The sequence below is a fragment of the Conger conger genome, chromosome 19 (assembly GCF_963514075.1).
Source record: "Conger conger chromosome 19, fConCon1.1, whole genome shotgun sequence".
In the NCBI taxonomy this organism is placed as follows: Eukaryota; Metazoa; Chordata; class Actinopteri; order Anguilliformes; family Congridae; genus Conger; species Conger conger.
This window is the reverse complement of record NC_083778.1, coordinates 15,025,872-15,050,479: the sequence shown is the minus strand read 5'-3', so window position 1 is coordinate 15,050,479 and position 24,608 is coordinate 15,025,872. Positions and strand designations below refer to the sequence as shown.

Sequence of the window (24,608 nt, the reverse complement as noted above, 5' to 3'; positions counted from 1 at the left end):
ATACATGATTTCCATTGATACGTTTCTCTTAAAAATGAACAAATGAAACACCCTTTTTTTTTTAAATCTGTAAGACATCTAAAAAAAGAAAAAGATCTCGAAGAAGAATCGCATGAAGTATTTTATTATTTGCGACAGCAGTTCAAATCACAGACAATTAGAGCTGTCTGAATTTCAGGTGTGTACCAAAATGCCGCCTCCTTCACCAGCAAAGTTTGTCAGTCACCACCTCTTTGTCGGGCTGTGAATATTTCAGTTATTATAAGTCTCTACATTGCAGCAAAATGTTTAGCTTAACACAAGTTATGTCTTGAATTTACACCTATTTTTTTAACAGTGCCAAATTGCATAGTTTCAGTCAATTCTACCAGAAAGACTGCCGAAGATACAGCTGACATTTGGAGGAACACTTCGTATTATATATCAGGTCGGTGCTTGTTTGTTGCTTGCTTGTTGTTTCAAAGATCGAAATGTTGATTATCATCTTACCAAAATGAACCACCAAAAAAACACGACCTTAAATATCGACCGTAAACTGACAGGCCTAGTTTTTCAGGTTTTTTCAGACTCTCAAAGAGAGCTGTACTTCGGGAAAGTAACTTAACATCATGTCCATTTTGTCACTCATAAAATATTTCGCGAAAAATATTGAATTACTGTCTCTTGTCCATTGACAATCTCACGCCAAGCCAGCGTTGGTTGAAGTTTTCAGTGAATCCAACCAAAAGTTTCCCTAAGAAAAAATGTCATATCTTATCACACTGTATAGACTGGAGGAGGCATGCTGCGAGATATACTTATTAAATTGGTATTTCTGGTTCGAAGATAACGCACTTCTAAAACTTTCAAATATCTCCAATTTATTACAACCAATTTAAGTTGATCCCAGTCACTGAAGACAAAACTCGTGATGTCCGTAACAAAAAATTAAACTAAGGCAATATATACTTTAAATATACAATATATACTTTAGGCTACTATGAATTTGGGCCTATATTTCGCAAGGCCCTACGTCTTGTGCTCCAGTGTTAATTCGCCTTTAGACCATAGTGCACTAAATCTGGGGCGATCAGTACAGCGCGTCAGCTATACGCGGACGATGCTTATGATGAAATATGGATTACACAGGCGGCATGCAGCACACGGGGTAGCGCGGTAGATTTATCTGAGCGGATTACTCATCGTCAAAACATATTGTTTCTCTAAGGCTCTCTAAAGAAAAAGACTGCTCAGCGGCTTCTACCGAATTATAAGGCTAATAACGCGTTAATATAGCTTATACTACACAGCTGAATTTTGTGCCGTTGCTTTTTCCCCAGTTGTGCTGTTGCGCAGTAACGCTTTTCAAACAACTAATTGAAGATGTGTATTTTAATGCAATCTGCAATTAATAAAATGCTATTAATACAGTAAGTTATGATATACAGGCGTATTGTAATTTTTCATTTAGCCCATTTTGTCATAAAGATAGGTTAAAGTCGAAAACTTCAACCACACACCGAAGTCGGTTTAAAGGGAAAAAACTCGTGAAAACAAGAACTGTAGGAGAACTTTCAGAGTTCCTCAAATGAAAAAAAATAAAATGTTTGTTTACGTATGCGCACTATGCTATATATGTGTAGACTACATGTAGGCTATGAGTGCGTCGGATACTACTACTACCACTACTACACACACGCGCGTAGCTAATGCCGCATTACAAGTATTACTCGCTAACAAAATACTGAACTTCTTTCTTTCATCAATCTGTAATTACCCATAGGCAGGCTACTTGAAGCACAATGCATCTACTATGGCCTATCCATGCTTACTATAGCCTATATGATCACATAGCCAAATGTTCATACCTTTATCCGACGGCAGCCAAGGAGAAAAAGTACTGCTCAATGTTGCTCTCCGCCTGCTTTCCTGGCTCCCCTTGAGTTCTTATGCTAGAGATTCGCCGTGGCATGAAATCTGCAAGTCTTACATATTTCTCCACCGCGCAGCCCGGTCGCTCATGCAATGACAACACCGTTGCCGGGCAGCCCAAAGTAATTATAGTCCAAATCAGATATTGAAACCATCCGACAAAGTGGGGTATTTCATATATTGCCTTGATAAAGTTACTTTGATTGTGCGCATACTTGGCCGCTCGCTATCGCTATCTGCACCAGCGACATTCCCCTCTCCCCCTCTGGGCGCGAGCCTGTAAATACAATGTAACGGAACTGGGACACCGCAAGGCATTGTGGACCGTTTTAAAGATGCAATGCGCTTTAGAACCCCGGTTGCGAAACCGGGCAGGGATAATGGGAATCGGCGTAAAAGTTATGCATGAGAACACATAATGGAGAAAGAAAAGTTTGACAGTTGACGACGATACGACAAGAGATATTTCGTCTGAAATATTTTGCTTGTGATGGACGTCCAGAGAACAATTTGTGTCAAATTGATCATTTTGAATTTGCATAGTCTATTCAGATTAAAAAATGTCGCGATTTCGCACCATGTGATCACGACTGGCTCTCCAGTTGATGCAGATACCAACACACGTTTATTGTCGGTTGTTGTTGGTTAGAACTAAAAATAGGCTTATAAGGTGTTCACATTTCGAAATGTTGCCTTTAATGTCTGAAATGTTACACACAGTCATTTGCGTGGTCAGTCAACTGAATCTAATGGGGTTTACTAATCTCGTAATCTTTACTATTTACTTAAAACAACCCTCACACCATCTGGTTACAGGATGTACAAATATACAAAAACAATAGCACGTCGATGAGTTCAGTAGGCTACACACCCTATTGTAAGTTTCATAAAGCTAGCCCTCCCCCCTAAATGCAATGAGGTTTTTAAATGTCATATTGACAGGTGGCCAGAACATTATTCATTGCACTACATGACGGGCCGTTTTAACGTGTTAGTAGTTTTCAACCTGCTTGGACTGTGGACGTCCACAAATCACTCGGCGTCATTCCTGACATGAGGTGGATTCAATTCTTGCAGCGAATGACAGATTTAGCCCTTGCCAGCCATTTTCTATCTGAAGCATGGTCGTGAAGGAGGCGACGGAGCCTTCCGTCCATGGCAACCACAAACAAAACACAGACCCAGAGTGGAAATCGTTGCGGGATTGAGCCAAGCGCGTTCTGTACCCCCCACACAGCGTCAAACTCCCCTCTATCAAAGTTTATTGGAGTCCAACAGGGACTATTACTCTGTCCGTGTACTTTTAACGTTTGACAGAGTTGCATTTCCTGTGTGGCCAGATTGCATGCTTGTCTCAGTATATTTATCAACAATCCATTGACAAATTAGAAGAGTGCGGTTCACAGTTCTTAAATGCAACATTTATTTTTCATTACAAATTCTCGCACTATCCAGTCAAGTGCATTTAGATTTGTTGGCTGGTTGCACTTTAGTATTGTTTTCTGCATAATGAAGGATACTGTTAGTAATCATGCAATTTCATGTACAATTAAGAACATAATATTAGCAATTTTATGATGAATACAGTACATGTTCATATTCCTTTTTATTTTTAACTCAACCATTGTGCTGTAATGGCATTTCATCTGAAAGCATAACACTTGTGATTCTGCTGAATATAATGTCCAGAACACAGTGAAGGATGACTCGTCAGACCGTATCAAATTCTGCACCAGTTTCTCGTTTCTGTGAATAGCCGTTATTTACATCTGCTCAGCTGTCCACTAAATGATGTTGTAAGCAAGGTATCATTTTAGCATTTAAGTTAAAAACTCCATGACAAAATGAGTTGGCCAATTTAACATTACATCAGTTATTTAGCTGAAAATGTAATCCTTCTGCGTCACAATCAAGCAACTAGGCCAACACACACTAGAAAATGTGTGTTAAGAAGGGATCGAAAGAATTTAGTGGTTCAGCAAGTCTGACCTCCTCGGCAAGTTATTCCAAAGTTGTGGGGCTACCGCAAAAAAAAAACCTAGTCACCCTTTGTCTTGATTTGAGATTTGGGAATAGCTCGAAGGTCCTTACCTGAGGATCTCAGGCTTTGTGCACTGGCTCTCAGGGGGGGGAGAAGTTTTGTAAACATAACTGGGGGCTAGACCATGCAGTGCTTTTAAAGCGATGAGTAAAATCTTAAAATCAATTCTGTACCTTACTTGGCAACCAGTGTAAGGAGGTTAACACGGGGGTGATGTGAACGTCCCGTCGGGTCAGTTAGGAGCAGCAGTGTTCTCTCCCAACTGGAGTTGTAATGAATATACTCTAGCAGAGTTGATTTGACACTGAACACTGCGGTGTAAAAACCCCTATGTTCAGCCCTTCAGAGATTGGCTGTCCCCAGTCCCATGACAATAAAACCCTACATTTGGCCGTTCGCCATTTTAAAGTCTGGTCACCCACCATTTGCAGAGCTTGTGAAACGATGTGAAATAAAACGAAATGGCTGCTCCCTCCAGCTTTGGGGCAGAATTTAGTGCTTTCTCTTTTTGTGTACCCGTGATTTGAAAATTATTTCTTCCAATGCTGGAATGCCCAGCTGCGCGTGCACTCTTTCACCTCGGCGCACGGATGAGCCGGAGTTTTCCGGAACGCGCAAGCGCTCGTTTCCCTCTGCCGCTGTTCGCATGACACGGCAGAACCTGTAAAAATAAATAAAAAAAGATTGATTTTTTTGGTCGTTCATAAAGAGTGGAATTAGTGTGGGCTTGGAGCGGCTAGTAAAAAAAAAAAAAAAAAAAAAAAAGTAGCGTTTGTGTGGCCTGTTAGTCGGGGAGGACGTAAATCAGAGCGGGGAGGCGCAGCGCGGCGAGAGGAGGGGAGGCGCTGATTCATAGCGAAATCAATAGCATCTGCGCGAGCCCTCCCAAACCTCGGAAGACACCCCTTTCGGGAACGCTTAAATCATGGTCGGGGGAGGAGGGGAATGATGACCTCAACAAGAAAATATTCTGTTGGGAAAAGCACATGGGGGGGGGGGGGGGGGAACAGTGAACGGGATGGATGGCGGTTTAAATTTGTGGCCCCATGTCTACAGGGAGCCCCCCCCCCCCCCATCCAGCTGCCAACCCTGCACCACCCTTACCTGTGCATGTTGTCTGGCCCGTTACAGCCCCGATACCCCCTACCCCCCCCTCCCATTTAAAACACAATCTCCATGTGAGACCAGCTCGGCAGTGATGCAAACTGGCCCTGATTCTTCCGTAGAGTATTAGGCCGTCTATATTGCCCAAATATAACACAATAACTTAAAGGAAATCGACACACAGGGAGACATTAGATGAAGAATAACGCCGCGTTTACTTGTGGGACTTGTGTATTTCTACACAATTTCTCAGAAATCCATTCACTGCGTGTGTGAATCATGCTCATGCTCAGTGGAGCCTTGTTCATGGGTCAGAGATGCTACTCTTGTCTTTATTTATGATAATTTTATGAATTTATTTTTTAAGGAGAAGCTCTTTCTGGCCTCTTTCTTGCTGTCTCCAGTGTGTATTTCTCCTGAGTGAGCAGGGGTGTGTTATCGGCGGGGAAGCTGCTGTCCGTGTCCTGACTGAACCTCCCATTCTTTCAGCGGGGGTGCAGAGTGAATCCCTGTGCAGTGCCGCCAATGGAAAAACTTTGTGAAATCCTTATTTAGCCGAACCATGAATACCCCAAGGGCGGCACAGATGGTGCAGTGGGTAGCACTGCCACCTCACAGCAAGGAGGTCCTGGGTTCGAATCCCCGTCGGCCGGGGCCTCTCTGTGCGGAGTTTGCACGTTCTCCCCGTGTTTGCGTGGGTTTCCTCCGGGTACTCCGGTTTCCTCACACAGTCCAAAGACATGCAGGTTAGGCTCATTGGAGAGTCTAAATTGCCCGTAGGTATGAGTGTGTGAGTGAATGGTGTGTGTGCCCTGCGATGGACTGGCGGCCTGTCCGGGGTGTGTTCCTGCCTTTCGCCCAATGTATGCTGGGATAGGCTCCAGCCCCCCTGCGACCCTGATCAGGGTAAGAGGGTTCAGATAATGGATGGATGGATCGATGGATGGATGAATACCCCATTGATATTTTCTGTGACTGTCTCCAAGACTTTTTGTTCAGTCGGCTAATCCATTTATGTTTTCCCCTTTAAATTCACCAGAAATGAATTATTTAATGAAATTATTTGATAATTTTTGAAATTATCTGGAATTCTGTTTGATTTGTATCTGCTTTTCATTGGTGTACTGATGTTCAAATCACGGCGTCCATTTGTCGTAATGCCGACAGGAATTATTGACAGTCATCATGTGGTTGGTTCAATTGCACCAGGCGAGATCAGTCGAGCACAGAGACGTCTTTGAATCCAAAAGGATGACATATCTGACCCAGGTCTGCTGGGGATGATGTGGCCTGTCTGAGCTGAAACGGCACTGAAAGCCTTGGCGTCTGCCAGCTCTGAGTGTGGAGCGAGATGGCTTCCAGATGCTGAATCCAGGTCAGTGCTGCTATTGATGCCAAACTCACAAAAACCAAGAGGGGGGAAAAGCTGTGTGTAATGGATGCCATGTGTCGGTTTTTCATTTTTCTTTCAAGCTGGCTGTGAATATTCATTTAATTTTGCAATTTGTCCCTCATGTCTGAATCGCATCACAACGTCCTTCTGTGTCAATTGAATTTGGCGTCATACTTGGGAGTGGGTGATTTTTTTTTAAGGAGGGTTTCTCAGAATAGCCATCTGTAGAAATGTCTTGCGTTTTGAAGGTTCCAAAAAAAGAAAGGTCGGACTAACATCTGGGCACTTTGCTTCTAGGGGAAAAATAATGTGGTTACAACTATTAGAGACTGCTTGTCAACGCCCGATGCCGTGTCCGACTTTTTGCTTTGTCTGCATTTTCAGAAGGGAGTGATACTTTCATAGTTTTCTGTCTCACTGTCATTCCCACGAGAAACAATCAAAGCAATGTGGGCAAGATTCAAAGTGCAAATAACAGGACCATGTTTGACAAACAGGAAATGACAGGTGAGTTTTAACCTTTTTGAAAAGAATGTCATCAACGTGTGCCGTTTTAATAAAATGTCAAAATACTTTAAGAGCATACTTTTTACTTCTAAATTGCACTGGGGCTAAACTGCTCGGCATATCGGGAGGCTACGCGTACGATAAAACAAAGTGGCTGAATAAAGCACAGTTGATTTATTCAGTTTATTTTGGAACACACCGCCATATCAGAAATCCGAACGTCCAACATTCAAAATGAGAAATTCCAGCCCTGAATAAATGATTTTAGCGTAGCTGCCTAGCTGCCTCTGCTGTACGTCATAACCAGTCTTGCGATGTCTGGCAACAGAAGCTAGGCGTATGGAAATCAGGAGATTAATCTCCCTCTGGACATTACCAGCTACATAGGCTTGACCCCCTCATGTCCAATCAAACGCAACTGAACCTCGTACGTCAATAAAAATTCTGTTCCGTGTAGACTACAGCTAGATGAGACCGACCGGCCATTCGAGGTCTGGCACCTTGGCCTGATAAAATGGTGTTTAACATTGAGATCAACAGCATCCTCCGCCCCGTTTTTTGGGCAGTTCTGTTCTGTTCTGTTCAGCCCACATATTAACCTAGACTACATATTAGCCGGACTCCTGGAATCTCCATCAGTCTTCATGTATGGTACACTGCATTGTCCAGTAGCTCTGGTCCGACAGTACAAGCTGCCATTGCACATGACTTCACGTGATTCTCTGACTCGTACCTGGGCCGGGCCCGGGACCGCACCGGGACACAATGTTTAACTTCACAAGGCCGCGGGAGACAAAGAGTCCCTTCACACATTGCGTTCTCATGGAAACCGTGTGGTCTCACCTCAGATTCCTCAGATAAACACGCTGTTTGTTTTTCTTGGAGGTTAATTGTAAACCTGGACCCTGGGAGCGGGTTGCCAAGGCTGGAAACGCAGGGAAGAGAGGAGGTTTGTGAACAACCCTTCTGGTACACAGTGACCGCTGTTCTTTCTGTTAATTTGATCGACCGATTGGGTGGTCGGTTGATTGACTGATTGGCAGAACGCATAGGCAGCATTCAGACAAAATGGGTTGTAAATTTTATTGAAGGTGTTTTGTTTTGAGGATCCTGGAGTTTTATCACGGTCCGTCAAACAATTCTGAACCCTCATCGAGTATCCCTGAGCCAATCGGAGAGCAGCAGACACAAGGGGTCTCAGTGATTTGTATACTGATGGGCACCTTCCATTTTAATTTTGGTTGCTATGGCTTTTTGTTTTTTGAGGATATTTATGACTATTTATTTATGGATGTTTTGTTGTATATTCATGGTTTGTATTATGGTGTGGTTTAGCATTACATTTACAGTTAACTTGCATTTAGTGCTTTTATTAATGTAGCACTGTGACCTTCTGGAGTGAAAGTGTTGATGGCAAACTTTGCCACCAGTACCCACAAACCACAGGTTGGTTCCCCCGATGCTCTCTTATGCTATAAGTCGCTCTGGATGAGCATGGGGATCTGTTAAATGAGCACTGAACTCATTTAACATCATGTGTAATGACTGGTGTTTATGGTGGCCTGTTCATTTTTTGAATTGCTGTATTACAGCAATGCTGGTTAACTCTTTGTGCGACTAGTTCTGGGGTAACCTGCTTTTGTTCACAGTTGTGTAATGGGTCCTTGGTTGAGTCCCACAAACTGAAGACTATGGTAAAATTCGGGCACTCTGCTTACTGTTCAGAAACAACGTGACAAAATGGCCCCCAACCATTTATAAATGTTGCATTGTCAGTTCCATTTGTTGATTTTGTTCATGCACTCCCGCAGACTTGTGAAACCTACGTATTTGGGGGTGTTTCGTTTGGACGTTTCTCCCAAGTGATGTTAAAATGGTGATTTGTGCTGCAGAAACAAGTCAACACTGGCTTCCTGTTTGGCTGTTTGAGTATCATTCAGGCCACAAACAAAGGGTTTATTTCCCTGTTAATTCCGCTCAAGGTGACCTTTTGGGACGTTTTTCCTCTGCCCAGATCCTGAGTCCTTTACAGAGTGGAAACAAAATGTGGCTTTTGTTTGTTTCTTTGACACACGGAAGTCAAAGAACGACTCGAATGGCCGCACAATTAGAAAGGCCCGATGACTAAAATAGGATTAAAGGCGAGGGATTATGGGAAGAGAGATCAAGCAGGATGGGATTAGCAGCAGTGTGTTAGTATACAGTATGTGTGTATGAGTGTGTGCAAGCGTGTGTCATCTCTCCAGTTTTCTTTTACCCAGAACTCACACTTTCGTGGGTAATTCTTAGCAAACTGTAACCTGGCCATCCTGATTTCGGGCGAAAAGGTGGTTTTCATCTTGCAGTTTAGTCACTGGACCACTGAAGTTTTCTGTGGACAGTCATCACTGACACATCCACGCCTGCATCCTGAAGAGTATTTCTGATTTCTCAGTTGGATGGTTGGGGGTTTTTCTTCATTGGATACATCGGTCATAAATTGTAGAGGTCTCTCTTGGCTGACCAGGCCCTTTCTTATTCCTGACCTCTGCAGTGCTCTCTTTCTGAAGTTTGAAACCATTTTTCGGTAAGCCTAAGGGTTGGCCTATTATTTATTTATTTAATTAACCCCCCCCCCCATTTCTCAGCTTCATTATAGCTTTATTGACTCTCACTTGGCAGAACTCTGGTCCTCATGTTGACACATGCCAGTAACAGACCCCAAAGGCAATCAAAAGCCTCAAATCAAGACTCGATACTGGAAGCTGCCTCATACCTGCACGACGGAAGCAATTTATTACACCAGACAAGCCAAAAACACCTGTAAAGCCATTGGCCCCGAACATACGCAACACAATGTATAAAAACTGCTGTGAATTCAACAGGGTGAAATCAAAATGTGTAAAAATACCCTTTAATGAAAGCTCAACAGGCTATTCTGCCTCGTAATGCTAATCTTTTCCTCCCACTAAAGTGTATCTACTGCTTAGTTTGCCGAAAAACTCCAAAAAAACTCTGTTTGTTCCAGACATTCTTGAGCTCACTGTATGTGAGGGACTTTATAACTTTTATAATGGTCATATGGTCACAAAGCAGTAGATGACAACACGTGGTAATGTTTTTGTATGCATACAGTATGCAAAATTATGACTGTAAGGAGTATGCACTGCATAAACCATGCTTTGGTGTTCTAAAACTGCTCTTTTTGTAAGAATGATAATTCAATAGGAGTGATGGCGAGATTGAGAGGCATAGAGTGGGAGTGATACAGGGATAGAGATGGAGAGTAAGCGAGAGAGAGGATCAAAAGAAAAGATCAAATACAAACTTTTGAATTGAGTCCGAATGGGGGACGATAGACTGAGAGGGTCAGCCTCAGATGGCAGTTGGGTTTGAATTGGTAAGATTCCATAACTGTGGCCTCATGCAACAAGACAACAGCCTAATTAACTAACAGAGTTCAGTCACTGTTCCTGCGACTTGTACTTCCAGTAGTAATCATGTTCACTCTCTCCATAACACAAAATGCATACACAAGCCCTCCTGGCCTTTTCTTGGGTTTATGTTTAGTCTTGCCCTTTGTTAATTACGTGATATTGATTGTCTCACAGGTGTGGTCAGTTTGTCCTGGAGTAGGCCTGTGTGCATGCCAGTTGATTGCTGACTTAAAGCCTTGACGAAGGCAGCGATGCTGCCGAAACGTTGGCCGTTACAAAAACTACGTGACCTTTCTCAGGAATGTGGTATCAAATTAAGAAAGAAATGGAGCAACCTCATACTTTAAATCAGATTTCTAACGAGCGCAACCTGCGAAGGACTTTAAACAAACACTCCCCTCTAGTGGCTGAAAACGGCTATTGCGTAAAGTTCATGTAATGCAGTGTTTTGTGACCGTGGCCCAGTCGTTTCACCAGACCTGCCCTTAATGTTCAATTATTGAATAATATAATAATACTTGCCATATCAATTTGTAGAGCTGTGCCAAACGTGAAACGAGTGCAGCATTTGATTGGGTTGCACTCCGAATGGGAGACCAGCTGGGAAGAGTCAGGTTGCTGTCAGAGGGCGCTCTTCCCGACAGACGAATTCTATACAGAATTTCCAAGGGGCCAGCTTTCAACCTCGGCACCATGTCGCCCCCTGCTGATGCATGTGATTCTTACAACCTGAAGTTTCCAGCCAGTTTCAATTGTGACAACAAAACCCGCTTTGAAATGGCATCGGTTACCATTTTCTGCTCATCATATACAGTGGCGTCAAGAGGTATTCAGACCCCTTCACCTTTTGCACACTTTGATGGCCAAAAATGGCAATCTACCTCAATCTACACTCAATAACTCAAACTGAAATCTCTAATTTACATAAGTATTCAGCACTCCAAATTGTGGTCAGGTGCATCCTGTTTTCTTTAATTATCCTTGATATGTGTTTAGCCCTTGATTGGAGTCGACCTGTGGCAAATTGAATTTTTTGGACATTTAGAATGGCACACACTTGTTTATATATGGTCCGCCAATTCACACTGCATGTCAGGACAAAAACCAAGCCATGAAGGCCAAGGAACTCTCTGTACACCTCATAGATCAGGTCAAGGGTGTTTCACTGTCTCTCAGGTTATGGCAGGCAGGTACATATTGTGACCCTGTCAATCAAGTAATGGCAGGCAGGTACATACCATGCTCTGTCTCTGAGGTTGTAGCAGACAGGTACATATTGTTCTTTGCCTGAAGTTATAGCAGACTTTGACACATCCTGCTGCTAATTTTGTGTGGCTTATTTTCTGTCCCAGGAGGACTTTGCAATACTTCCTGATCAGAATGTTCTGGGAATTCGAGACAATGTTACATTTACATTTACATTTTTGTCATTTGGCAGACGCTTTTAATCCAAAGCGAATTACAAGTGCATGTGAAATAAGAAATGCATTTGGGGCGGCCTGTAGCGTAGTGGTTAAGGTACATGACCGGGACCCGCAAGGTCAGTGGTCCTAATCCCGGTGTAGCCACAATAATATCCGCACAGCCGTTGGGCCCTTGAGCAAGGCCCTTAACCCTTGCCCTAATGTTATGTTTTCTTTACATTTTGGTGTTTCTCACAGGTTAGGAGGAAGTGGGGCTCTCTGTCTCCCCCTATTGGCCGTGTGAGTGCAGTGTCCTCTATGGCCAGGTCCTGCTCACTGTGTTTGCATTGTCCTTACATATTGTGTTTTGTAAATTGTACTTATCACTGAAATCAAAGTACTTGCCTAATAATTATACAAGTAGCTGTGTACTTACCCAGTAAGTACTACATAATTTATGAAGCATTACCGAGTATTTGTGTTTCATTTCTTTCATGCGGTGTGGTATTCTGGCACAGTGCATTCTCTTCTTACAACCCGATGGTGGTCGAATTTACTTAATGCTTTTTTTTGTTCTGTTTCGCAACAAGTGCATTTTCTTATTGTTTCATGATAGTTTGGTAGATTGTAATTCATTTTGTTTTTGTTTGATATTTCTCTGTCCTGCAGTGAGATGGTGTGCACAGGTGTTGCTGTGGTTCAGTCAGCCTCAGGATCAGCTGGTTGTGGGGACATCGTACTCTGCTCTTGGTATTTCAGGGATTTGTAATGACAGGAGTGGGGTCACTGTTTTTTGATTAATCTAGTTTCACTGCCCTTCATTTATGGAAGGCACTGGTCTAACTCTGTTCTGCAGGTATTGTTCGTAGTTTTTTTTCTGTACCTGTTACTTACTGTTGCAGTGCAATTAGGTGGATAACTAATTTGCGAATTTTCCCCCATATTTTAATTGCTATTTGAATTTGAACGTTTCTTTTATTGTATAAAATGCACTGTGTATTACTTCCAGGTCCTCCAGTACAAAGTTGAAGTTTCCTGTGGAGCTTATTTTTAGGGCTAAATAAGTGCACGTGCCGCAGGATAGTGTTCTGTATGTCGATGTGCAATTCATGCTGACACGCAGAGCTTTTTTTAGAAATATCAGGATCTTTGTGTGTTCTCCATTGTAAACCGCCAGGGCCCGGGTCTGACAGAATCCCTGCAGCTGGTCCTGGCTCTGCTGCGGCTCGTGTGCTATGGGAGGCAGCAGGGCCCAGGTCTCCAGTGCGCAAAAGGAGTTTTTATCTCCTTTTGTCTTGTGTACTTAAAATCAATGAATCATTGGGTTTGCTTAGAGAAATTAAACAGGGGTTTGCACGCAGTGTAATTAAGCGTGAGTGGCGGCAGCTGGGTGGCACGCGGGCCCCTGGGCAATCGTGCGGGCCCCCGGGGGGGGGAGAGGCACGGTGGGTTGGACTCCTCTGGGAGGGGAATTCACAAGCTCATTGTGAAAAACATCACTGCATGACATTTTAAACATCTATGAGGAACGCCAGTCGTACGAGCGGGCCGAAATACAATGGACGAATTCACGAGACGCTGTCAGAGAGCTGGGAGCTGCTTATCTAGGGAGGGGGGGAGGGGGGCGGTGCAGCACCTCCGTGTAGGTGTGGAGGGGGTGGGGTTCTTTCGGTCACCGTACCGTTTCTGTGAGAAACGCGAGGGCGTAAACTCGGCGAGGGGAACATTAACTTTAAAAGGGCAACTCCATCTTCACCTTCGTGCAAACAAGCTGATATGGAGAATAATATTTAAACAGAATCTTTAGGGAGCATTTGGCTGGAAATGTAAGTCTGTAACTGGATTTGCTTTACAGTCTCAATGACGTCTTGTGTGTGCTGGGTACCCAAATTCTGCAGAAATTCTGTGACCACCGCAGAAAAGTAAACCAATAATGATCATGCCTACAGTACAACTATTATACGGGTAACGGGTGAGGAACAGGATTGAAGATTTGAGACAGAAGTGTTCATCCACCAGTAATATTAGGGTCAAAATCGACCAGTCTTGAATATCATTGATACTCCTACAAACTGTTGAGCATTAAACTTGTTGACCACAGAGTGAAAATGCACGTGTCTGGAAGATAATGAGGACAGAACACTATTTAGGTGTAAAACTGTTCTGCGTCAAATTTCAGTCGGTGGTACAGAATTACAAAGACGGCAGATCAACTTAATGCAAGCATACACACACACACCCACACAACTTCACGACGTGAGAAAGACAGACTAGTCAATTCCTCGACCTTCCTCCTGGATATTCAGACGTAACGCCTGAGGCACCGAAACTCACACTCGTGTTTATGCACTTCTGCAATGGCAACAAGCTCTTTGACCCTTCTCAGGGCTCCAGACTAATGTTTTCAGCTGGCAGCACGATCACAAAATGGAGTGCTGCAACATTTAGGTGTGGCAAGGCACATTTCAGTTATTATTCTGTTTCATTCTGCAGTGGTCCACATCCATCAGTGGTTCTCAACATATTTGTCCCCTCAATCATAAACTAGAAAATAATATAGCATCATAAGAATGAATGAAATTAAAGAATCTTTTCAACTTGATGGAACCAGTCTGAAAATGAACGTGTGAAATTCATGAGCAATCTGATACTTTTATGAAGTCAGAAATGATTTGGATACAAACCTCGTGCTCTGGGTCATTGTGAGACGGTGGGACAGACTGTTCATTATACATGCAGGAGAGCGCAACCACAGTGCACAGCTCAACTTTATGACCATCTGTAAGGTTTTGCAAGGATTCACACACACACACACACACACACACACACACACACACACACACACACACACACACACACACTTACACACTCACACACTCACACACACACACACACACACTCACACACACACTCTCTCACACACACACTCACACACACTCTCACACACACTCTCACACACTCTCACACACACTCTCACACACACACTCTCTCACACACACTCTCTCACACACACTCTCACACACACTCACACACACTCTCACACACACTCACACACACACACACACACACACACACACAGTCCATGTGAGAACTACAGCTTCACAACGTGAGAAAGACAGACTGGCTGCCCTGAGGGTGGGGCTCTCTCTGTGTCTGTACAAGCCTCGGCCTGAAGTCAGAGCGGATGAGCGGCTGATGTGCCTCCAGGCCCCGCTCGCCCTGACCCAACCACACGGCTGTAAGAGGACCGCAGTCCACTGGCCGCTGGTCATTTTCCACACAACCATGAGTACGTTCTGCACACGGCGTGTGTGTGTGAGATCTGGACTGACACAAAGCCGGGATGGGATGGGGCGGTGGGGAAAATCTACGGGACATTCCTTGAGCGTTTGGGAAAAACTCTTGTGAACGCCCACACACAGTCGACACCTCACCGAAACCCCCACACCCTCTGCATTCATCGCCGTGGTGGGGTGAGGTGAGGAATCTGGCTCTGCTCCAACCGAAATCCTGTCTGCATCGCACAAGGCTACAAATGCATAAAGTACAGGACCGTGCAGAAGTCCACATAGGTAAAAAAAACAAAAAACAAAAAAACTTTAAAAAATAATTAAATGAACCGTGAAGTGTCACGCAATTTACTATAAAGAGCAGTGAACAGATAAACTAAATCCAAACAATATGCGTTGTGTCCACCCTTTCGCCCTTGAAATTCACACCAATTCCTATCAATTCTCTTCAGTGCAGTTTAATATAAAATAAAATAAAATAAAATCACCTGGTAAATTTTCCCAAACATATTGGAGAATTTGCTCCAGTTATTTTGATCGTTTCACTTGCTACAGCTAGCCAGGTAATCCCAGACAGCCAGATCAAGTTTATCTGAAAAGTGGTCTATTACTTAACGTTTTAAGTATGGTCATTATTTTATGGTGATTACCTTATTTTCAAAAATTCACTAGAATTTACATGGTTAGAAGATTAATGTTTGAAAATCTCAATCTGCTCTTTTTGCTGAGACAATAATGCAGAAAACAAAACAAAAATGAATCAAAAAATATCTTGGACCAAATTTATACGTACAGTATATAAAAATGTAGGGTGCCTTGGACTTTTGCACCGTACTGTACATCTGCAAATCACACACCCAGTTACTCATCCTGTTACTCATGGGCAGTATGATGAGATCATGAATAACAAGCCCATCAACCCCTCCCCCCAGCCAAACAGTAGTGCAGTCTGATGAGAAATCTCTCATGTATCTGTATGAAATTGTTCATGGTATTGTTTGATATTTCATCTTGTTTTAAACGTTTTCCTTCAGGAAAAACTGCAATTGACTCTTCAAGTACAGTACTCTGCAAAAGTATGAGGCTCTTATATAACATTCTGTACAGATAAGATTCTTTCAAAAATAATTCAATTAAAGGTCCTAAATAAACGTACTATACATTTTACATTACATTTATTAATTCGGCAGAATAGTTAAAAACTGAATCAAATCAATATTTTTTATGATCACCCTTTGGCGTTAAAACTGCATCACTTCTCTGAGATAGCCAACGCTGTCCTGCAGTTCTATATGACAATCAGCAGGGAGGTTGTTCCAAGCATGTTGGAGAACTTGCCACAGTTCTTCTGCAGACTTTGGTTGGCTCCTTGCTTCTGATCTCAGACAGCCTTGATCAAGTTTTTGTAATGTAAAAAGTAGTCAATTGCTTACAGTCACATGTTACTTTTTTAAATTAAATACAAAAATGTCTCTGAACAAATTAAATCTTTTGGAAAATGAATATTTGGAAATCTCTAACACACTAACACACACACACACAAAAAAAAAAGTATATATAATGAAGGTGGGGTGCCTCAGACTTCTGCACAGCATTGTAAATTTTTTGGAGGGAGAGCATGTACAGCTCTGTAAACAAGATAAATAAAAAAAATGTCTGGGTAGTGCTAAAGACTTAATCAAAGAATGGAAAATATAGCCATACAAAGCTGGAAAATGTGCGTTTTGTTATAAATTGGAGTGGCGTTTCAAACGATGAACGAGGTCTGTATGGACCGAGGCACAGAGAACTTGTCATTCCTGTGTCTCAGTGGTCCGCTGAACTGCTGCTGGAGAACAAACGCACCTATCGGGAGGACTCTGAGGCCACATTAATATGGCTTCTCCGTCTCTTGCCAAGATTTAACAATTGCATTGGTAAACTTTTACTTCAGATCTCTTTTCAGGCCAACAAAAGTACGTAAGAGTAGCTTTTAAAAAGAAATCCTTTAACACGTTTGATAGGGCGGCCTGTAGCGTAGTGGTTAAGGTATGCGACTGGGACCCGCAAGGTCGGTGGTTCTAATTCCGGTGTAGCCACAATAAGATCCGCACAGCCGTTGGGCCCTTGAGCAAGGCATTGCTCCAGGGGAGGATTGTCTCCTGCTTAGTCTAATCAACTGTACGTCGCTCTGGATAAGAGCGTCTGCCAAATGCCATTAATGTAATGTAATGTCATGTAATGTAATGTAATGATAGCTTTTTAACATTGGGGTGCACTCCTGCATGTATGGATGGGTGGAAGAAACGATGGGTTTGCAGCCCAAGTGATCGACCGATACTGAACATTAATGCTGGCATGTGAGTGTCTTGCAGTGTGTGTGTGACTTGTAGTGTGTGTGTGTGTGTCTTGCAGTGTGTGTGTGTGTCTTGCAGTGTGTGTGTGTGTGTGAGTTGCAGTGTGTGTGTGTGTCTTGCAGTGTGTGTGTGACTTGCAGTGTGTGTGTGTGTGTGTGTGTGTGTGTGACTTGCAGTGTGTGTGTGTGTGTGACTTGCAGTGTGTGTGTGTCTTGCAGTGTGTGTGTGTGTGTGTGTGTGTGTGACTTGCAGTGTGTGTGTGTGTGTGTGTGTCTTGCAGTGTGTGTGTGTGTGACTTGCAGTGTGTGTGTGTGTGTGTGTGTCTTGCAGTGTGTGTGTGTGTGTGTGTGTGTGTGTGACTTGCAGTGTGTGTGTGTGTGTGTGTGTGTGTGACTTGCAGTGTGTGTGTGACTTGCAGATGTACTTCATGTCTTGTCTTTTTGGTTTTTTTCAGGAGGGCAGGAGTGGCTCCTCTGCTTGTTTCCTCTTGCAGTGCCCCCGGGGCCGGGCTCTTCACCTGGAACCGCGTCGCCATGGCTGCGGAGGGCGGGGTTCCTGGCAGGTACGCTGGTCTTTGTGCCCGGTATGTGGGCGTTCACTCGAGGCTTGTCCCAACAGCTCGAGCAGGGTCCTCCTCCTGAGCGCTTTCCCACTGTCCCATCCTGGACTCTGTCTCCGGATCTCACACACACACAGTGTGCAGAACGTACTCATGGTTGTGTGGAAAATGACCAGCGGCCAGTGGACTGCGGTCCTCTTACAGCCGTGTGGTTGGGTCAGGGCGAGCGGGGCCTGGAGGCACATCAGCCGCTCATCCGCTCTGACTTCAGGCCGAGGCTTGTACAGACACAGAGAGAGCCCCACCCTCATGGCAGCCAGTCTGTCTTTCTCACGTTGTGAAGCTGTAGTTCTCACATGGACTGTGTGTGTGTGTGTGTGTGTGTGTGTGTGTGTGTGTGTGTGTGTGTGTGTGAGAGTGTGTGAGAGTGTGTGAGAGTGTGTGAGAGTGTGTGAGAGTGTGTGAGAGTGTGTGAGAGTGTGTGTGTGTGTGTGTGTGTGTGTGTGTGTGAGAGAGTGTGTGAGAGAGTGTGTGAGAGAGTGTGTGAGAGAGTGTGTGAGAGAGTGTGTGAGAGAGTGTGTGAGAGAGAGTGAGAGAGTGAGAGAGTGAGAGAGTGAGAGAGTGAGAGAGTGTGAGAGAGAGTGAGAGAGAGAGTGTGAGAGAGTGTGAGAGAGTGTGAGAGAGTGTGAGAGAGTGTGAGAGAGTGTGAGAGAGTGTGTGAGAGTGTGTGAGAGTGTGTGAGAGTGTGTGAGAGTGTGTGAGAGTGTGTGAGTGTGTGTGAGAGTGTGAATCCTTACAGATTGTCATAAGGTTGAGCTGTGCACTGTCGTTGCACTCTCCGGCATTTGTAATTAACAGTCAAATTTAACCACCACCTCAAAATTTGACCCAGAGCATGATGTTTGTATCCAACTAATTTCCGACATAAAAGCATCAGATTGCTCATGAATTTCACATGTTCATTTTCAAGTTGAAAAGATTCTTATGATGCTATATTATTTTCTAGTTTATGATTGAGGGGACAAAAAGGCTGAGGACCGTTGATGTAGACCACTGCAGAATGAAGCAGAATAATAAGTGAAATGTGCCAAGCCACACCTTTATGCTGCAGCACTCCATTTTGCGATTGCGCTGCAAGTTGAAGAAGTTAATCTGGAGCCCTGAGAAGGGTCAAGGGTCGTTGCCATTACAGAAGTGCATAAACACGAAAAGTGTGAATTTCAATGCCTCACGCGTTACGTCCGAATAACCAGGAGGGAGGTCGAGGAATTGACCAATAACCCCCAACTAAGGTGGTGATTTACACACGCAGTAAGTTGTGAAAGTGAGAGTGGATCTCAGTGAGGAGCATGGAGGCAGTCACCCAGCAGAGCAGGGAGTGGCCCTGCGGTGATATACTGCCACAGTGCTCAGCAGAGAAAGCAGCCGACAGATCACACCGCCCACCTCCTGTCAGGCCAGGTGGTGTATGTGCAGAATCAGACAAAAGCTCCTTTTGAAACCCGTTGGTCGGGGGCCATTTTAGAAATTCTGTCGAATTGTCAGAAGACAATAAAAGTTGGTAAGCGCCACTTTTGCGTCTGCAGCGTAACCTATTATGAGACCAGACTCGGGTTGACAGTGGAAAAGCTGCCATTTATTTGCATCCTGTTTTTTGGGATTATACCTGTTGATGACGGGTTAAACTTGGTGAGAAGAATATGAAACTAGGTGTGATATATTTTCAGGACCGACCTGCAAAAGAACAACACCAGCCCCAACGTCAATGGCATCAGCTGCAAGTTGAAAAGGCTTGCTGAATTCAGGAGCTTTTAGTGTTCTTCAACAAGGCCTTCACCTGTTCGAAAGCACTGCGGCAAACGGACTGTTCATAAGAAAGCTTCCGGTTCAACAAACCAGTTAGGGGCAAGACGACAGCTGAAAATGTCTTACAGACCCTTCTGTAGTAACCTGTCATCCCCAGGAGACCCCACACCTGCTTCTATATTGCCTCCATTTTAGCATGAACTGGGCAAACCTGGCCCTGGCCCTGTCAAACTCGCATTGACCAAGATTTAGGGTGAGGCAATCGCCACTGGGGCAATTTACCATAACTCTGAGTCATTTAATAAGCAAGTGTCTGAACACGGAGATAAATCATCTAGATAGGCAACAAGCCAACCCAAATAGTACAATATAAACAATCCTTTGTAATGTAGATGATCTCATATGCATACCAAATGCCAGACTGGTAGACTACAGGAATTAATTGTTTGTGCCAATGCAGAGATTTATTTCATCACAGCGTGTCAGGGGAACCTTGCCAGTATCCCTTTAACTCTCACGTTAGCCGACTAATATGATGTGCTCAGACAAACCTGTATTTTCATATTGATTGTGTTGAACGCCTTCTTGACAACCTCATGACAGCGATGCCAACCTCTTGTGGGTTAGTCAGATACAGGGAATTCACAGACCTGAGTTCTGCAGAAATATCACCAAAATAGAATCATTGGCATCAGAAGTATGCGAAGGAGTGATTTTTATTTGAAGATTTTTCTGATTGTTGGGTTTGCACTTGAAAGAATGATGCTAACTTTCCCCCTTTAATATCATGTGTGACCTAACTTACAACTTACACTGGGGCTGGAAGTAGATTTAAGGGGGAAAAAAAAGTGTTTAGACGTACTGTAAAATGTGATTCTTCAGGAAATATCATCGCTGCTTTCACCCCGGCAGAATGTAACCAATTCTACTCGACCGAACATTAGTGCAGATGATCGCTCGACACACCAGTATACCCACAATGGACTGTGTTTTCTATGTGGAGCAAAAAAAAAAAAAGCAAATGCATGTTTGCCCGCAGGCTAGGGAGGGGTATGTCATGTTGCATATTCACTTCCTGCCATGATACATTGTGCCACTCCTGTTACCCAGAGCAAGGTGGACATAAGCGATGACAGGTGGGGACAGGTTTGCCTCTGTTATGTTTCCAGGACAACTGAAGGCAGTGGTGAGTCTAAGCCCTCAGGCCTATGAGTAATATAACTTGTGTTTCAAGGTGCCTCTGGCTCTAGGTGCCAAACTCCCCCCCCCCCCCCCCGGGGAGGAACTCTCTCTCTGGTGCCATGTTCCCCTCGTACTTCCATAGCATATGTCGGATAAAGACTGAGGCTGTGCTCCATCCTGTATACTAGTTTCAGGCGCATAGCGAGTATAGTCAACATTTATTTCGGTGTAAGTGCATTCTGAACCACAACTATGCACATATCAAGTGCATGCACAGATCCAGGGAATCCACTTCCAGACCCAGAATTTGAGACCAGACCCTGGCAGAGAGGGCTGGTGTCGGTCCTGCAGTCGTCAGCAAACAGGGTGACTGGCTGTTTTTTTTTTGTTTTTTTTTTACATTAACGCTTTATCAAATTGAATAAATGTAACAGAGTAAATTGGCGGCACGGATGGTGCAGTGGGTAGCACTGCCGCCTCACAGCAAGGAGGTCCTGGGTTCGAATCCCCGTCGGCCGGGGCCTCTCTGTGCGGAGTTTGCATGTTCTCCCCGTGTCTGTGTGGGTTTCCTCCGGGTACTCCGGTTTCCTCCCACAGTCGAAAGACATGCAGGTTAGGCCGATTGGAGAGTCTAAATTGCCCGTAGGCATGAGTGTGTGAGTGAATGGTGCGTGTGCCCTGCGATGGACTGGCGACCTGTCCAGGGTGTATTCCTGCCTTTCGCCCAATGTATGCTGGGATAGGCTCCAGCCCCCCTGCGACCCTGATCGGGATAAGCGGGTTCAGATAATGGATGGATGGGATAACAGAGTAAATTGAGTTTCAATATCTCAATATCTTGATTCTAGGCTTTTGAGTGCCTTTTGAGTCTGCTGCTGTTTTTTGCCAACATGAGTCACGCCTGCAAAAGTCAAGGTAGTCATTATGAGGCTGAGAAATAAGAAAAACAGTCAGACATAGGCCTAACAATAGGCTTAACGGGAGGGAAAACATCACAAAGCAAAAGAGCAGTGGTGTATGTTTGGGGTCATTAACTTGTGGGATGAAGCACCATTAATTTGAGCCAACTTGTGCAGACAAGATGCTTCTGCACACTTCAGAATTAATTCAGCTGTTGCTAGGAGCAGTTACATTTTCAATGAGGTTAGCTATTCTTCATCTGTGGCAGCCATGCATGCCCCAACTATAACATCCCCAAGTTTCTGTTTGTTTTTTTCTTTTTCTTTTCTTATTTCCCAGCCTCATAATATCTTTATAATATCATCCTTGACAGTCAACTGGTACAATTCTGGTCCACATGTTGACAAATGCCATTCACAGATAAGGGAATCAAAAGCAGAGAATCAAGATTAGGTACCGAAAGCTTTCTTCTGCCTGCACTAAGGGTGTGATTGAACAAACCTGACGAATCATAAACAACTGTCCAATTACTTTTGTCACGCAGATAACCCAGGACGGATGGAAACACTCTCAATTCAAAGGTGACGATTTAATCTCATATGCATAGTTCCATTTCAAATTCACTGTGCAGGAGTACAGCGCCAAAATAACATAAATTGTACCACACTGTACAAATATGTACCGCACTGTACAGAATGCAAATACTCAATGTGAAAGTGTGTTGTCTTATTTATAGACCACAACGCTGACGTACACCTATCTATCAGAAAGCAACTCTTGCGATGGCAGTTGTTGCCCCGTGACATTCTTTCAATGTCATGGGCCATCATTCATTCTTTCAAAAACATACCGTGAAAGTCTCACCGAGCTATTGCTTTCATTATGTGGGTATGAAAAAGTGCCAAGAGAAAGAAGAGCAGGCAGTGACAGACTGTGTGAAAGTGACTCAGAATGCCTCTCCGGTATTGTCCAGTGCAGCCGGTTCCCACACGCCTTTTTCCCCAGCCAAACTGAAATGAATTCCACTGCATGTGGTAACCCCTGGACCTTCTGATATTAATACTCTAATCGATCTAGGGTGGCCTGTAGCATAGGAGGTAAGGTACTTAACTGGGAAACGCAAGGTGTGTGTGCGTGCGCGCGAGTGTGCGCGTGTGTGAATGGGTGGATTTGGCATCGCACATTACCTCCATTCTTCTAACTGTCCACTATGTATCCAAATAGATTATATTCTCATATTGAAGTATCCATTATCAACACTAGAATATGATTATTCTTTATTGATGGTTCACTTTAGTGAAGGAGTATTATTCGGATGAAAAGCACATTTTTCTGGAAAAAAAAAGAAGATATTTCCAAAAAGGTCTGCTGAAGGAAATGTTTGATAAAAAATAACTTGGCGCATGAACATAACCCCATGCACCACCCCCACCCCCCGTTTGACGGTCTGTAAAATATAACAAGGTTGTCATTGTCCTGTACAAGCATGCTCTATGGGTGTGTTGCTACGTTGTGCAGAGCGAAACATTGCTGGAATCTTTTTCTTTCGCACTGAACCCTCACATCCATGAATGACTTTTAAGAAATTGAGCCATCTCTAACAGGAGATTATATAAAATACCATCGGTTTATCTGCAACATTCACTGTTGCATAGACACTGAAATACACAGTTTTAAATATGTGATAATCCTCCTTTCTTTCCTATTGTTTTTTCCCAGCGACCCATGGTTCAGGTGAGGTTACTGCAAACATTTAGAGTGTAGGGCGTAGTCTGTAATATGAAACTACATCGGCATCAAGCCCTTGATTTTATTGCTGTTCTGAACAGAGAGCAAAACTCTTGTGATCATTTAGAAATTGGGCTGTGGTACGGTCATTAAAGACACCTGTTAGAAATGGCCGTATGAAAGACAAAGGAATTGTTTGCAGATGAAAGCACAACTGTGAAATCAAAATGAACGTGATTACATTCAGGGTTAGGGCTAATGCACTTTTCTCGTTAAGACTTTGTAGCGTTTCAAAATCGTAGCGTTTCAGGACCGGCGACATCAGAAGTGCACCCCACGCGGGACTTCTGGTTTTACTGGTTCACGTTCAAACTGACATTTGCATAGATAAATCTGAGCACAGTATGTGGAAGATTATATGCAAATCTATGCGTGAAAGTGTGTTGTTAAATCAGACATAGCACATAGCAAGCACAATATACAATAAGACGCTTTCTTTTTTTTCTTTTTTTTTTTTTCCTCAAGGCTTATCTTCTGAGCCAATCTTCCGCTGGCAGGTGTTGGCCCATAACTTTCGCTGCCGGGAGACCAGCCCTCCGAACACATTCCACGCAAGTCTCACCAAGCCATTCCTTTCATTGTGCGGATATCACTGCCACGAAAAAACAGGCAGAGACAGATTTAGAGCTTTTATGTAAAACAAATGAACGACTCATTTTGGGAATTATCCAGTTCGGCTAGTTCCCTTGCACGCCAACCAGGTGAAGAAAGGTTCTCTTTGTTCAGGCTAGTGGGAGCATAAAATGGCATATCTCAAACGTTATTATTTATATAAGTTTACCAAAGATACTGTCCTGTTCATAGGTCTTTCTTCAATCTTTGTTTTGCATTAAAGTATAAAGCATTATTCACTTTTTCAAACTAATTTGACACAATCCACATACAGTTACTGCAGGTACTTGGAGCCCCTTCAGCCCATCTGGCTCCGTCTTCCACAATTTTAGATTTGTAAGCATGACATTACATTACATT

The 24,608-nt window shown here is 43.7% G+C and overlaps 1 protein-coding gene and 1 long non-coding RNA gene across 4 annotated transcripts in view; one reads left to right on the top strand and one right to left on the bottom strand.

Moving 5' to 3' along the window:
* rassf8b (Ras association domain family member 8b) overlaps positions 1–2,189 on the bottom strand; it is a 34,867-nt gene extending 32,678 nt beyond the window's left edge. For both annotated transcript variants that reach the window (XM_061229790.1, XM_061229789.1), the window contains exon 1: positions 1,848–2,189. The gene's annotated coding sequence lies outside the window, so the exon portion shown is untranslated. The remainder of the gene's footprint in view (positions 1–1,847) is intronic.
* On the top strand, positions 193–24,608 carry LOC133119263 (uncharacterized). 2 transcript variants are annotated; one of them, XR_009706504.1, is made up of 3 exons: positions 193–427; positions 17,856–17,963; positions 24,102–24,608. It is a non-coding gene; the product is annotated as an uncharacterized LOC133119263 (long non-coding RNA). The 2 variants fall into 2 exon arrangements; XR_009706505.1 differs by lacking the exon at positions 24,102–24,608 and adding an exon at positions 22,393–22,432.